Genomic DNA, 15124 nt, shown 5'->3' with positions numbered 1-15124 from the left:
ATATGTTATTAATCAACTATCACGTTGCCCTAGTCCCAGAGTTGCCTTATCTAGTTAGTTATTGTCCTGCTGTACTGATTAGACCAGTGGCTTTAAGGTGTGGTCCTTCATCTCCTGGGAAGCTGGGCCCCAGCCCAGACTTACTGTGTTGCACTGATGGAGGTGGGGCCGGGAAATCTGTGTATTAACCAACTTTCCAGGGGATTTTCGTGTACGCTCAAATCTGTGAACCACTGGATCAGAGAAAACGTGATTAGCAGCCTGAACACTGCTGACCTCTTTTTACCCCGGGTCTAGCTGTATACTCTCACTGAGTTGGAAGAAAACCTTTGCTCTCTTAAGTAATAACCATTTCCATTTTAATATCCTGTCAACTATTTAATTAGTTGGTAAATTTTTTGTGAGTATTAAAGGTCAGGATTTGTGAAGTCCAGGTTAATGAGTATTTTTATTTTATTACCAAATTCAATATTGATTATTTTTTAAAGTCCACAGCATTTAAAGAAAGGCACACATTTTCTTTCTTTCTTTGCTAGGGGACAGCGGAATGAAGGATGAATACAAACACATTCATTCGTTTAACAAACATTTATTTGGAGTGTGTGTTTAAGAGCTGTTGGCAGAAGGCTTTAGAGAATAGACGGTCACGTCTTGAACAGATAAGCCCTTTGGGCCAATGCAGGTCTGTGGGGCCCAATTTATGTGCAAAAGTGTGGTTAATGGGTTTCTAGCTCTCCCCTTGCACCCCAAACCTAGAGAAACTTGTGAGAAACAATTTACCACACTTGGGCTTTGCGAAATTGGAAGAGGAGGATGATCATTAGCTTGGGTCATAGTGCCACCATTTAAAAATGGAAAAGGTTGGCTTCTAAAAACTTGCCAACAGCTACTGCCAAAAGCTACTGGCTTTTGAAACTGAAGCAGCAGATGTGCCAGAATCCCCACATCTGCCTCCTCTGCTGTCCTGGGCTCTCCCCTCCAACCCAGCTGCCATGCTGACCCACATCCGTCATCTTTGCACAGCTCACATCCCTGGCGGCTCCTCAAGCTTTCAGGCATAACGCCCACACTTCTCAGCCTGCCTTTGTGTCCCTTCTCAAGCTCATCCATCTCATCAGCCTCCCTTCCCCTACCTGACCCTCTTGTCTGCCAAGCCACACTCCTCCCTGTTCTAGAAGGTCCTTCTCTCCCAGGCACGGGCCTGCTTTCCTTTGGGACTCCATTAGAGCTATTTTGGCTGCAAGAAACAGGAACTCTACTCAAACTAGCACGAAAACAAAAAAGAAAGGGAGATGTATTGGCTCATAGACCAAGGCTGGCGTTGTTTAAATGACCCTCTTCAGAAGGAGAACACACCTCTTCCCTAATTGCTCTAGCAGAGAGGCCCAGGGCCTCCCTTACTGTGCCTGCAGCACTGGCCAGTCCTGAGCTAGCCCTTGTCAGCGTGATCGGCCAGCTATGAGAAGAACAGTGCTTGGCACAGATTAGGGGCCCAATGAATATCTAATTGTCATTAGTAATTATTCATAGTTTAAGAATGAGGGACTGAATGAATGACCCAGTGGGGTACAATCAGAGTCCTATCTAAGCCACAGCGAGGCGGCCAAAGGAAGGCACGTCCAGGAAGGCTTGGGTTGGGTTGGGGAAGACTTTTCAGGTCAGGAAATGCTTGAGCTTGGTCTGGAAAGATAGGTAAGCATTCCCTAAGTCAAGGCAGGGGGCTGGGTGAGAGGAGAGGGGGAACATTGCTGAGGGAAGATGCTGGGTGAATGCTGAAGGTTGTGAAAGCAGCGGGTTTGCTCAGAAAACGATAATGGTGCAGCAGCACCCGCCTCTTGGACACAGCTTGGGCGAGGAAGCAGATGAGGGCAAGACGTGTGCACACGCACGCAGGGTGCTGGGGCCAGGGGACAAGGTCGTAAAAAGCCACGCCAAGGAATTCACTCTCAGGGAGCCAGGAGCTCTTGAAGAGGCTTTCAAGTCAGGACCCGCAGGGTTTGAGGCCCAGCTCGCCAGCTGAGTGGTCATGAGTAAGTTACTCCAGCCACCCCAGTTCCTGCCTCCCAGAGCTGCAGTGAGGACAGCATACAGCCAACCGAAAGCATCTCTGTAGCCCGGGGTACCTGGCAGAAACTCAGTGAACACTAGTGTTTCTTCTTCTCCCTATGACCCAGTTGATTGCTACATGTAACCCACTGGAGGAAAACAAATCCAGTTCATTATAAGCTCCATGTATATCGTTCTACAATCCCAGGGTTCAGCTGGTGTTTCAAAGCTACCATGAGGGGAAACTGAGTCCCATGTTACTTCCTGACAGTTAGGAGGGTACCTGTGATTTCAGTTTCCTCTCACCCCAATTTCTCCCATCGTGATTAGAAGAAGTGAGATGCTTGCAGCTGAAAACATGCATATAATAGTCGTCACTTTGGGATTTATCGGAGATAGATAGAGCTTTTCAATATTGGCAAATCCTTTTCAACTCATGGAGCTCCAGACTAAAAGATGCACACAGGGGTGTTCTTTTAGAGATCGCCGAGGTAGGCATCTTTGTCTGTAACGAGCACTTGTCTTCTTAAGGAACTCCCTCAGCCACACATATTTCTTCATAAGAACAAGTTAGTCAAGAGCAGAAGACGGTGAGAATCACCCACAGAGCGAACGGGGAACTTCTGTGTGAGGAGCAAAACAATTCCCACTGGAATGCTTTGTTTAGAAGTTTTAAAATTAGACACCAAGTGTATCGGTTTCCTTTGTCAGTGTGGTGCAGTGGGGAAGACAGAAGCCTTGCAGTCAAACCAGCCACGTGGTAGTTACTAGGAACTAGTTCTGTGACTCTCAAGTCACTAGTTTTCTGTCCCTGGCCCAATCACTGGACCCCTCCAACCCTCGGTTTTCTTGCTTCTGGCTGATAAAGAGTAGGGAGCCCGAGACTTAAAGATTGTTACAAAGCCGAGTGAAACGATTTCGGTTTATGTAGGATTAAAATCTACGCCATGCTTGATAAATGTAGAATTGTTGTTCTTGTTGTAACTGTAACTTTCCTAAAATCATTCAGGATTAAAAATGATAGAAATCACCTCTATCATGAATGGTGTTACATGTAATTTATATATACCGCGATATGATAGAACTACCCTTACTCTGTGGAAGGCATGTTGGGACATGCACAGCTCATAATTACATGTCATTTTTCTGACTCTCAGTTTGAGTGTTAACAAAAGATCTGTTGCAAATGACACTGAATTGACTTCTTACTCGTTTTTTTTTTTGTTTGTTTGTTTGTTTGGGTTTTTTTTAGCTGCCAAGTCACAAGAGAACTGTAAAAGTTGCATTTGGAAACTTTAACTTACTCTTCTGATGGTCAGGCCTCATTAGCTTCATAAATAGAGACTAGGTACAAAGTGAAATATTAACTTTCTGGAAACTGCAAAGTGTTTATGTACGAGGAGAGACAAAACCAGTTGGGATGTTTATAAATGATCATCATAAAGCCATACATTTCATTATTGAGAAATGAGTAATGCCTGTTCTGCAACCTGCTCCAGAGGCAATGGAAACAAATAACCCAAGATGGAGCCTTGACCATTTCATTGCCATTAATGTCAATGGAAATTATTCAGGAAACAAAATCCTTCCTCTTCCCCACAGCTGGGAAAAAAACCCACAAATTGTTATAGACCAAGCTTTTAATTCATAAATACTACAGATAATATGTTGCCTTTTTGCTGCAGGTTTCCAGCTTATATCATCTGTTTTACTAATAACCTGGTGGTGGGGGAGGTTCAACAGAGGCTCTCTTTGGCCAGATCTAACACTCCGGCTAGACTGTTTCTTTCCATTTTGTTAAAAGAAAAATTGGGGCAAAATCATGAGTAGATAAAAATCTGATTCATCAGAATTCACTAGGACTCTTCAACATTTTGCCTTAATCTCATTTAAGTGCATATAATTATTAAGAGGTCTACAGATGCACTTATGGCAGGGCCAGGGGGCAAGAGATGGAGCGATGATGCACTCCAGAAGTGGGTTTTGGGTTATTTCCCATGTCCACCTGGGAATCCAGGTACAACATTCCTACCCATTTCACTAAACACTAGATGTTCCCTTTTCCGATGTTGTATCACCACATTAAGGAAGAATAGTGTGGATTGTTCGACTAAAAATAAAATGGGTCTGAATTTGAAGACTTGAACTTTTGTTTTCTCAATAAGGTGGGCAGTCAGGGCAGGACAGAAGAAGGGGGGGGCGGTATGAGAGTTCTTCTGGCTATAAAGACAGTAGACATCTAACCTCAACCCAAACATTCCCATTCCCACAGCTAAGAAGCTATACAGGAATTAAGTGACTCACATAACTGGCATGACTGAAATATCCAGCAGAGGGTGGCAGGCTGTAGGGGCAGCTCTGGTAGAGGCACAGACCAGGTTCTGAGGACTCAGTTTCTCTCCCTTTCCAGCTCCACTTTCTCGGGCTCAGGGGAAAGACTTCAGCCACTCAGACTCTACTTCCTGCTGAGTCCAATTCAGCAGAATAAAAGGGCAATCGGCCTTCTTTCTGAAACTCACAGTGAAAGTCTACTGGTTTCAGTGGCTCTGATCTGACTACATGCCCACTCACGAACCAACCCCAGTGGCCAGGGAAATGTGACCCCTTGGATCAGCCTTGAATGACAAGTCCACCTCTGGGCTCGGGGACTGGGTTCGACCACACCAGAAGCACATAACTTGAGAGTGGGTGGGAAATGGCTCTGGGTGCAGTTTCCTGAAGCAGATGCATACGTTCTGGGTGGCAAAGATGAGAGCGACTCACTAATGGGGTGCGGGGGGGAGACTGCGAAATCTTGATTAGAGAGACGCAAAGATGGCAGGAGGAGAAGCACTGGAGGAGAAAGAGAGGGGCCAGAGAAAGAAAGTAGTGGGATTCCCTAAAGCTGTGTCTCATCCCACCAGCATTCACTGTCACTATGTCACCTCGAGCTTTGGGCCCACTTCTCATCTCTGCAGGGAACAGAGTAGGACTGGGTCCATGGTTCTTCATTGGGACAATACATCAGAATTACCTGGAAAGCGGTTTCAAATGACACAGGCCCAGGGGCAGTTCTGCTGCCCATCCCCAGTGAAAGCCAATGGGAAGAGCTCTGAGATCACAATCAGGGCAACGACTGCAGTAACCGCAGGTGGACAGTGGTCCTAGGTGACAGCCTCATTTACCGTCCACTGTCAAAGGTGATGAAAACGGCATACTGATTCCCTCAAACACCTGCCTGGAGACATACAAATATAAACTTCTCTAAAAGGTGTGGTTTTCACCCACCAGAGGTCTGCCGACAGCAGCAGTTCTCAAAGTGTAAGGGACCTCAAGAGACTGTCAGAGGGTCCCTGTGGTCAAAACTATTTTTAGGAGCACCTGGGTGGCTCAGTAGTTAAGTGTCTGCCTTCGGCTCAGGTCATGGTCCCAGGGTCCTGGGATTGAGCCCCATGTCAGTCTCCCTGCTCCGCGGGAAGCCCGCTTCTCCCTCTCCCACTCCCCCTGCTTGTGTTCCCTCTCTCGCTGTCTCTCTCTGTCAAACAAATAAATAAAATCTTTAAAAAAAACTATTTTTATTAATTGTCTTGTCCACTGATTGACATCACAACTAGCCTCTAAGAAACTATCATTTGTTAAGTTTTGGTCTATTTTTTTAAATCACATTTACCTAAAAAGGCTACAAAAACCCCAAATTTTCCTTTTCTCAATGACAAAGATCTGTGTGAGGCCAGAGTTTCTTCCTATACTTCAAACAAAACAATATTTCATCACAGATTGAATACAAAAGCAGATGTGAGCATCCATGGGTTGTCCGTTAAGCCAGACACTAAAGAGATTTACGAAAATGGAACACAATGCCAATATCCCTGCTAGATTTTGTTTTGTTTTGGGAAATGGGGTTATTTTTCACACAAAAAAATATGCTACTTACATAAACACAGAATGAATTTATTAGTTGTGTTTAAAAGAATAACATTTTTCTCAGTTTTACTTTGAAATACACTAAATATCAATATATACAACTCATATAAATAAAAGCTTTTTTGGGGTTCTCAGAAATTTTAGAGAGGCTATGAAAAAGCCAAAAAGTGTGGGTGCCTCTGGACCAGAATCCCAGTGAATCAGATCACTGGGACCATTTCTACATCTTAGCATCCCAACCTGGCAGGGCTGCCTACCTGTTTACAGAGAATGAGCACGCGCTAGAAAAAGGGCACCCCCTAGCCATCGCATAGCCTGATCTGTGCTATCAAACCTGAGGAAGTGGGAAGGATTCAGTGGATTCATTGCTGAAAATTTGTTCTTGCTCATTACTCCCACATCGAGATGGTCACGAGCAGGTAACTCTCCTCCTAGCCACTAGATGGCACTGCTTACATAAAAATACTTTAGCAAGGGCCGCACCTCTAAATCAGCTGTTTTCTAGATTCAGGTGGGGGTGAATAAAGCGGGTTTGCCGCATCCTTATTCTGACGAATACTGACAAAAACTTTCCTTTTTGTTTCTCTAAATTTCTAACCTTGAGTTCATTGATATGAGGGATTAGTAACAAAGGAGAAGCTTTCTGATAAAAGATAAATCCAGTGGATTGAGTTATTCTATAGCAAGTGTTCTCAGCTTTAGCTGCAGATCAGAATCACCTGGAGCATCTAAAATATCCAGATGCCAGGCCTTAAGCCAGTAGTTAAATCTGATTTTCTGGGGGTGTGGCCCAGGCATTGGTATTTTTGAAAACTCCCCAGTAAATTCCAGTGGGCAGCCAAGGTTGAGAATCATAGTCCTATAAACTTTGCCATTAAGAAATTAACCAGCTGGCCTATAAGGAAGAGACATTGATTTTTCCTTGTTCCTTCATTTAATTCTTTTGATCTTATTCCAGTTGATTTTTCCCATAATTTAAATTTTAGTCAATGATCTGAGAAAAGGAGCCAGGGAAAAAAAGAGCAAAGCAAACCTCTGAACCACCAGAGTTTACCACCTTAACAAATGTTTTCATGGAGGACTTTTAATGCGTAGGTGAAGGTAGAGAATGAATCTCAACGTCTAAATTAGGGCCGAGGAGGGGCATTAGAGCAGGTGGTACAGGTTATCACTAAGAGAAGATGCTCCAAGTATCTGGTAACCTTTACCTCCTGTGTCACCTTTCATCTAACCAAGGGATGAGAACTTTAGGATCACCTGGGGGACCTTAAAAATACAGATGCCTGAACTTCACTGGTGGGAGGCCTTAATTCAAGAAGTCAGGAGAGGCCAAACCTGGGCATTTTTTTAAAGCTCAAGGGTGATTCTAAGCTGCAGCCAGTTTGAGAACAACTGACCTAGCCGAATTCCAGACTGCATGATAAATCCCACCCCATTAGGGGATTCTGATGTAAAGTAAGTCCCCATAAAACCTGCTTTCATGAGCAAATGTGATCTAAGTTCAAATCCATTCTTACTGCATTATATCCCATTCCATTTTATGACTCTGTGTGTGCGAGGGAGGAAGAGTCATTACCGTACCTGTCACTTTTACTAGCTAAGTCATGCTCATCTCCATTTATCCTTGACTCCGGAGAAAAGACTGGTTATGTCAGTTACATATTATTTCCAAGGGACCTCCTGTTGGGGCAGATCTACAGGTTTTCCAGACCCTGTAAATATAAGCGGAGTGTTTTCAGTTCCTTGATGCTTTCTACATTAACAATTTAGGCTCTTTCTTTGGCAAATGAAAGCAGCCCCTTCTGCTTGGTGAAGGGCTATGAGCAATACTATGTTTGAATCAACTGTCCTTAATCAAGTCACAGAGCCTGTCTGCCCCCCAGAACCAAGATCCTTTCCATAATGGCGCAGTTAAGGAGCCCATCCAGGAAAAGGGCTACCTCGTTATCTTGCATGAATGCCAATTATGGCGTCTGAACCAGAACTTTATACAGTAATTAGAACAGTGCTAACACAGTGAGCAGTGGCATTGGTCTGCATTCACTCCTTGCATTGGTTATTCTCTGCCATGCTCTCCTCCCCTCCCTCAATTCATTCTCTGCCCTGCTTTTCCCTATGGTGGGGAGACTGACTCATGTGGACTATATCCCCAGCTCTTTTGCTCTCTGGCTTCTGGTTGAGTTTGTCCAATGGAAGGTATTGGCAGGAGATCAAAGGGTAGAGGTGAGAGAAGTTGGGTTATTGCCTTCCCACCCCCTCCCTTTTGGGTAATATGGCAGGTCAGTGGCTGCACGTCTCTACCCCCAGCTGACTGTGGGAGCCCCTCCTGTGCAGCCCCCTACTATATGAATCTCCCTTCTATGTGGGAGCCCCTACCTATGGGAGCCCCTTTCTGTGGGAACCCCCTTCTGTGGGAACCCCCTATCATATAAGGCCCCCTTCTGTGGGAGCCCTTTTCTTATGGAAGCCCTTCCTGTGGAGAACCCCACTCCAGCTCTCATTAGACACCAGTAACCTCAGTGCCTTCTTCGGGTCCCTTCAGCCCTGGGGAGGTAACAACTTCCCGCCATTGCCAGCCGCTGGGAAAAATCCCTTATTAATCAAATTTTCTTTAAAATCCCAGTGACTGGGCGCCTGGGTGGCTCAGTTGGTTAAGCGACTGCCTTCGGCTCAGGTCATGATCCTGGAGTCCCGGGATCGAGTCCCGCATCGGGCTCCCTGCTCAGCAGGGAGTCTGCTTCTCCCTCTGACCCTCTTCCCTCTCGTGCTTTCTATCTCTCATTCTCTCTCTCTCTCAAATAAATGGATAAAATCTTAAAAAAAAAAGAAAAAATAAATAAAATAAAATCCCAGTGACTATGTCTTCCATTTCCTGCTGGGTTCTGATGGCTGGGATACCTTCTAGACTAACTAAAATCGGAATTCATTTTTCACTTTTCAATCATTCACACAGAAGTCCTATAGGTATAACTTGTGTTCCTCAAAGATCTTAACTTTAAGAGAACTTCTAAGTTGCAGGGTACTTTAAAGCCTTTTTTTTTTTTTTTTTTTTTGCCTATCCAAGCCTTCATGACATCTGGATGTCTTTGAAATACTCTAAGACTAATGAGTTGGGTGCCTCAGTTTCCTGTTGTGTAAAACAGAGGGGCTGCACAAAATGGTCTCCAAGACCCTCCTCCTCCAGGAGCTGCTCCTGCCACCCCCTGAGTCAAATTAGCCCCGGGAGGAAGGAGCCGGCCAGAGGGAAGGGCAGGGAGAGGGGGGGATGTGAGATACCCACACGTCTCGGTGTATTTGAGATGCGTGTTCCTCAGGGTGAATGTGATACGGTCTGTTCCATTTTAAAGTTATCCATCTGCTGTTCATTGGGCAGTGTGTCCTCTGCCAAGCCCTTCATGGGCCAGGCTTTAGAGCTGGGGAGTGAACCACAGGGTGACCTGGGACTCAGACAGGTCAGCTGCTCAGGGAGGAGAGGCATCCAAACAGCAGGTGCACGCTGGAGCCACCCTGGGGGCTTGCTCACACGCAGACTGAGGTGACACCTGCAGGGTCCCTGATCCAGCAGTGCTGGGTGGGCCTGAGCAGTGGTGCTTCTCATCAGTCTCCTGGGTACTGCTGATGCTGCTGGTCCCTGAGGGCCATATTTTGAGAACCACTGGTCTCATCAACCACTTAGGATATGCAGCATGTTAAATTATCATGAAGATTATGTGCAAAGCTCGGGGGCTGTTTTGGGGTGGGAGTGATTCTTGAGAGTGTGTGAAGGAGGGTGAGCCCCAGCGGGTTTTACCAGGGAGGCTGTGCTGGATGCTAGAAGATGGACAGGAGCTGACAGATCACAGGAGCGGAAGGCCCTTCAGACACGGGTGTGGGCGGAGGGGAAGCGAGGGGACAGCAACATAAGTTCCGGGCAGGCCGGTGAGGGAGGCCAGCGGTGGGGGACAGGCTGGGAGAGGTGGGGCTGGGCTGTAGTGGGCATTTCCGTTCATTTTTGTTTGTTTGTTTGTTAAAGATTTTATTTATTTATTTGACAGACAAAGAGAGAGACAGCGAGAGAGGGAACACAAGCAGGGGGAGTGGGAGAGGGAGAAGCAGGCTTCCTGTGGAGCAGGGAGCCCTAAGCAGGACTCGATCCCAGGACCCTGGGATCATGACCTGAGCCGAAGGCAGACGCTCAATGAATGAGCCCCCCAGGCGTCCCGTTTCTGAGTGTCCCTCACCACCGTTACCCCAGGCTTTGCAGCTGCAGCTGGCCTCCTGACAGGACTGCCCATTAGCAGCTGTCCTCACCATGCGCCATGCACCTTTTGCTTTCTGTCTGGGAGTTCTCTGACAGGACTGTCTGGGATGCCTGTGGGCACCCACCTGGCTCTCAACATGCACAGCCTGGTGTCCGAGGGACTTAACAGCTCACAAGCACCCCTCAGCCAATAGAGGACCCGAGGCAGGAGGCGGTAGAAAATAGTGCCCTCAATAACATCCATTCTTACTGGCTTCTCTTCTCGTCGGTTTCATTCCTTGATCTCTCCTTCCTGCTCATTAGAATACCTCCCCAAATTACCAATGTACCAAACCCTTATCTCAGGCTCTGCTTCCAGGGGAGCCCAGGCTCAGACAAGCTACAAACGTCCTGCTGAGGAATTTGGACTTTGTCCTGCAGACAAAGTCAATCACGTTTCCAAGATGAAAACAACAAAAGCAAGAGCAACACTCTGATGAACAAAAAGTCACCAAGGGCCACCAACACTTAGGTACCATGGTGAGACTGCAGGGGAGAACCATTCAGTCTCAGCTCAACTGACTTGTGAGGCTTCTGTCGGTCATCGAGGCCTGGAGATCTGTTCCTTGGTGTGGCTACGCCCTCCGGCTCCAGGGTAGTGGAGGGAAATGTAATGTCATTGCTGGACAAAGCTCTCTGGCAGGCTAGCTGGTTCTTAGGGTCGAAACAGCAAAATAAACAATGAGAGGATCCCTTTGGATGTGAAGAGAATTATTTCAAAAAGGAAAAAAAAAGGTGGACTGGGGTTGGAGAGAGAGTGTTCCTGTCTGAAACAGCTCATCTGCAGAGGAGGACGTCCTAAAGACTCAGAGCCCTTCAATCAGGGAAAGGTCACTCTTCCTGGTTTCACAGGAAGACAAGCAGAAGCCAAAGAGGGCTTCCCTGCTGCCCTAGGAAAGCAAGAGGAATCAGGGAGTTGGTGTTCACAGCTTGAGAAAGCAGAGGTGGGTTGGGGGGAAGAGCATGGAACATGGGGAGAGGGCTGGGCAGGATCCCAGGGGAGCAGTGCCAGTGAGGAAGCGACAACCAACCCATTTCCAGGGAGTCACATCAAAGTCTTTATGTGGTGATTTTGGTCCTTTATCCTCTTCTGGCCCCAACCTTAAAGGCTGCTACCCACAGACTCTTTGTTAGGCCTCCAAGGGAGAGATGAAGGGAAAAGGGAGCTATCAGGATAGGGAAGGGGACCCGTGCAAAGGGGTGGGAAAAAGGGCCTGGGTCCAGTGTGTGCGTGTGTGATGCCTTGAGTACAGAAGATGTTTTACTCGGGGTTTGCTCCAGCATATGTGAATTTAAAACCTAATGCATTTTTTTTCTCATTTAACTTTTTGAATAGAATGCTGCATTTATGGTGGTTCAAAATTCAAAGAGTACGAAATAATAGCAGGGAAGAATCTCCTCCCCACCCTTATTTCCCAGATTACCCCCCATACACACACACACGGGCAACCAATGATACTAGCTCTTGTATCCTTCAAGGGACAGCTTATGATTTTGCAGGGAAAAAACACGTAAAACCATTTTTCTTCTGGTTTACACAAACGAAACCATATTATACACACTATATTGCAAGTTGTTTTTGGCATTTAATAACTGGATAATCTTTCCATATCAATGTGTACGAGTATCTTTATTCTTTTCTGTGGTTGCATGGTATTACTTCACATGGGAGGGCACTAATTCATTGAAACAGCCCCCAACTGATGGGCATTTAAGGCTATTTTCTAACTTTTGCTATTAGAAAAAATATTGAAATGAATAAACTGATAAGATAGATTCTAAACTCTGCTTTTATTATATCAAGGATACGGATGGTTTTTCTCCAGTAAAATGTAAATGCAATTCAATACGAGCAAGCCAAATTTATCCAATAAACATGTGCCATTGAAACACTCTTGTCACATATATTTGATTCAGCAGAGTATCCTTAGTTATAAGAAAGCTTGTTATAACTAGTAATAGCAGTGTGTTTTTAAAAACAGATGATGGAAATATTGAGTGATTCTTAGCATCAGTTGACTGAGCATGGGGAGAACCAGGGGTGTTTGCTTAAAGCAATAAGGTCAATAAGAACAGAATGGGGCCTCGAGGCTCTGTCGGTTTAGGAAGCTCTGAACGTGGGGCTCAGAAATCTGGGCTTGGTTCCTACTCTGCCACTGTGACTTTTTCAGTGAAGTGGGGACAATGATTCCTGCTCTATGTACCTGGTGAAGTTGCTCTGAGGATAAAATGGGAAATTACCTCAAATGTGTGAAATCTATAAACTATAAATGCCTGAACCAATGTCAAATTCTATTGTTATCCTATTGCTTAGAGTGCTGGTTTTGGAGGTCAGTAGATGATCCATCTATGGAATCAATTCTGAAATAAGTTTCATAAAAGAAATTACACCGGTCATGACCATTTTAATTAAATGCACCAAACGGTGGCCCTTATATATCATAATGTTTTAAAAATCAATTAAATAAAGAATCAGAAAGGAAAGAGATTGCTATTGGCTAACTACCACAACTTTTTTTTTTTTTTGCACTCCCCCACCTCCCTGCCTCATTTACAGTTATTAAAATCAAGTTCACTGCTAACCACCTCGACAGGAGATAAATCTGGAAACCACTCAGTTCTGATGGGGTAGGTAATATCTTTATGCCAATTAACACTAATAATATTCTTAGATTTTCAGGTACCACTGTCTCTCTCATTTGGAAATGATCAATAAAATAAATGAGCAAACAAAGTTTAAGTACTCTGGAAAATGAAATGCCGGGCTGTCTGCGTTTGAGAATTATTAGGAAACCTACCCATTTCACTCATTAAAACCTCCACGATGCGCCATTATCAAAGCAGACAGGTGCCCCGGGCACTTCTCAGTCAATCCATTCAAGTTTCCACTACTTCTTTTCTAGTCTCTGCCTCCATGGCAACAGTCCACTGACCTGCCCTTAAGGGAAATAGAATTTCTGGCAAGACTGAGACTTTTAATAATTCCACTTGTCAATACAGGTCAGAGAGAGAGAGAGATGGATTTGTACCAAGTTACTTAACAAACTCGCTGACAAAATGAGCGACCTCCAGCAAATGACCAGACCCAGTGTTCAGAACGTCCCCCAGGAAAGCCAAACATTGCATCATTAGTGTCTGAGAAAATTCACAGCACCAGCACTTGTCCATCAAACCCTTCCCTGTGTGTGGACTTCTTCTTTCAATGTTTTCTTTATTTACCTTTTCCTAGAAAGGTAAAAGTGTCCTGGGAAGCTCATCTAAAGTGATTATTAATCTGATTATTAATTTCCTCCAAATTTTAATTTTAATAAATACAATACAAAATGATCTACAACGAAGGGCATATTTTGTCCTGCAAGTTTCCTTATGGGAATATCATCTAGAAATACCAGTTTTTCGTGACCAAACTTCCCTCTTGGTGAAGGACAAGGCTTTAGAAATACCTACTCAGTACCCAGAATCTAAACTCTCATCCCAAACATACAAGAGGCACTTTTTCTACTCACCTCTCTTCCTGGAAATGTTCTAGTGTGTAACAGGTTGCCTTTTTGGTGGCATTACTCTCTGACTCGGAAATATAAACAGTGCTTCAGAGATTTATTTTACAATTCATCTTCTGATTTGTCATGGCTGGGAAGGTCAGCTTCCAGATTTTTCTGTTCTAAGTTACTTTTGAACAGATTTTACAAACAGACTAAGGAATGGCTTTTGCCTGGCCTGGAACAAACTCTGAAAGTTGGGGCTCATGTCACCTCCCTTTCTCTTGGTAAAATGGAAACAATTAGAAAACGCACCATTTCCCAAATCAATTATTTGTAAAAGAATGACAGGAGCCTTGGAGACACTGGAGTTATAAAAGAGAAAATGGCAAATAATTTTTTCATGGGTCAGCTGCTCAGCTGATGTGATTTTGGGGAAGGTTTTCCTAGGCTCTGAAATCCAATCAGCAAATCAATTAAGATCATGCCCGTCTCTGCCAACAGGACCGTGCTGCCTGTTTCTGCTCTCCTCCTTATTCCAGTGATTTCTGGTGTGTCCCTGTCCCAAAGCTAAGGGAGCCAGTCAACCTGAGGTTCCTTTGCTTTATGCTCACACTGGACAACAGGGCAGGGTGGGGGTGCCGTTCTGGTTTAATTAAGGATTAGCGATCACCAGAAGGAGGATTGCCCACCATTCTGCCCCCCCCCCATTTATATCTGTCCCAGTCCAAGCTTGCCTTCGACACTGGGCTCAGCACAGACTCAGTGGGGGCTGACCGGTAGGACTGGCTGTCACTTTCTTTCAGCGGAAAACACATAGGACCAGGCAAAGCAGATGGTTCCTAAAGGGGCACATCCAAAAAATCTGCTAGCAAACTGTGGTGGTGCCTTTCAAATAAACAGCAACTTACTGGAGGGGAAAATCAGATCTCCCCCGCCACATCCTGCCACCACCCATGCAGCTTGAACATCGCCCACTTAGGAGTTCCTAATCCTCAGCAAGGCAAAGGACAGCCCGTCTTTTTTTTTTTTTTTGTTTTAAAAAAAAGGAAGTTTATATTCTTTTTTTTTTTAGTTTTATTTTTTATTTTTATTTTTTTAATAATTGTTTATTGTTATGTTAATCACCATACATTACATCATTAGTTTTTGATGTAGTGTTCCATGATTCATTGTTTGTGCATAACACCCAGTGCTCCACGCAGAACGTGCCCTCTTTAATACCCATCACCAGGCTAAACCATCCCCGCACCCCCTCTCCTCTAGAACCCTCAGTTTGTTTTTCAGAGTCCATCGTCTCTCATGGTTCATCTCGCCCTCCGATTTACTCCCCTTCATTCTTCCCCTCCTGCTATCTTCTTCTTTTTTTTTTCTTAACATATATTGCATTATTCGTTTCATAAGTACAGATCTGTGA

At 44.9% G+C, this 15124-nt stretch overlaps 1 protein-coding gene and 1 long non-coding RNA gene across 3 annotated transcripts in view; one reads left to right on the top strand and one right to left on the bottom strand.

Annotated features, from left to right (window-relative positions):
* Positions 1 to 15124, bottom strand: part of CHN2 (chimerin 2) — a 289625-nt gene that overhangs the window by 87131 nt on the left and 187370 nt on the right. The window lies entirely within an intron of this gene.
* LOC141373881 (uncharacterized) overlaps positions 1 to 15124 on the top strand; it is a 44594-nt gene that overhangs the window by 13022 nt on the left and 16448 nt on the right. The window lies entirely within an intron of this gene.

Source organism: Callorhinus ursinus, unplaced genomic scaffold (assembly GCF_003265705.2).
Source record: "Callorhinus ursinus isolate GAN/ISIS: 27379988/994484 unplaced genomic scaffold, GSC_fseal_2.0 scaffold12, whole genome shotgun sequence".
Taxonomy (NCBI): Eukaryota; Metazoa; Chordata; class Mammalia; order Carnivora; family Otariidae; genus Callorhinus; species Callorhinus ursinus.
The sequence above is the reverse complement of the archived record's forward strand: the minus strand, read 5'-3'. Positions and strand labels throughout refer to the sequence as shown.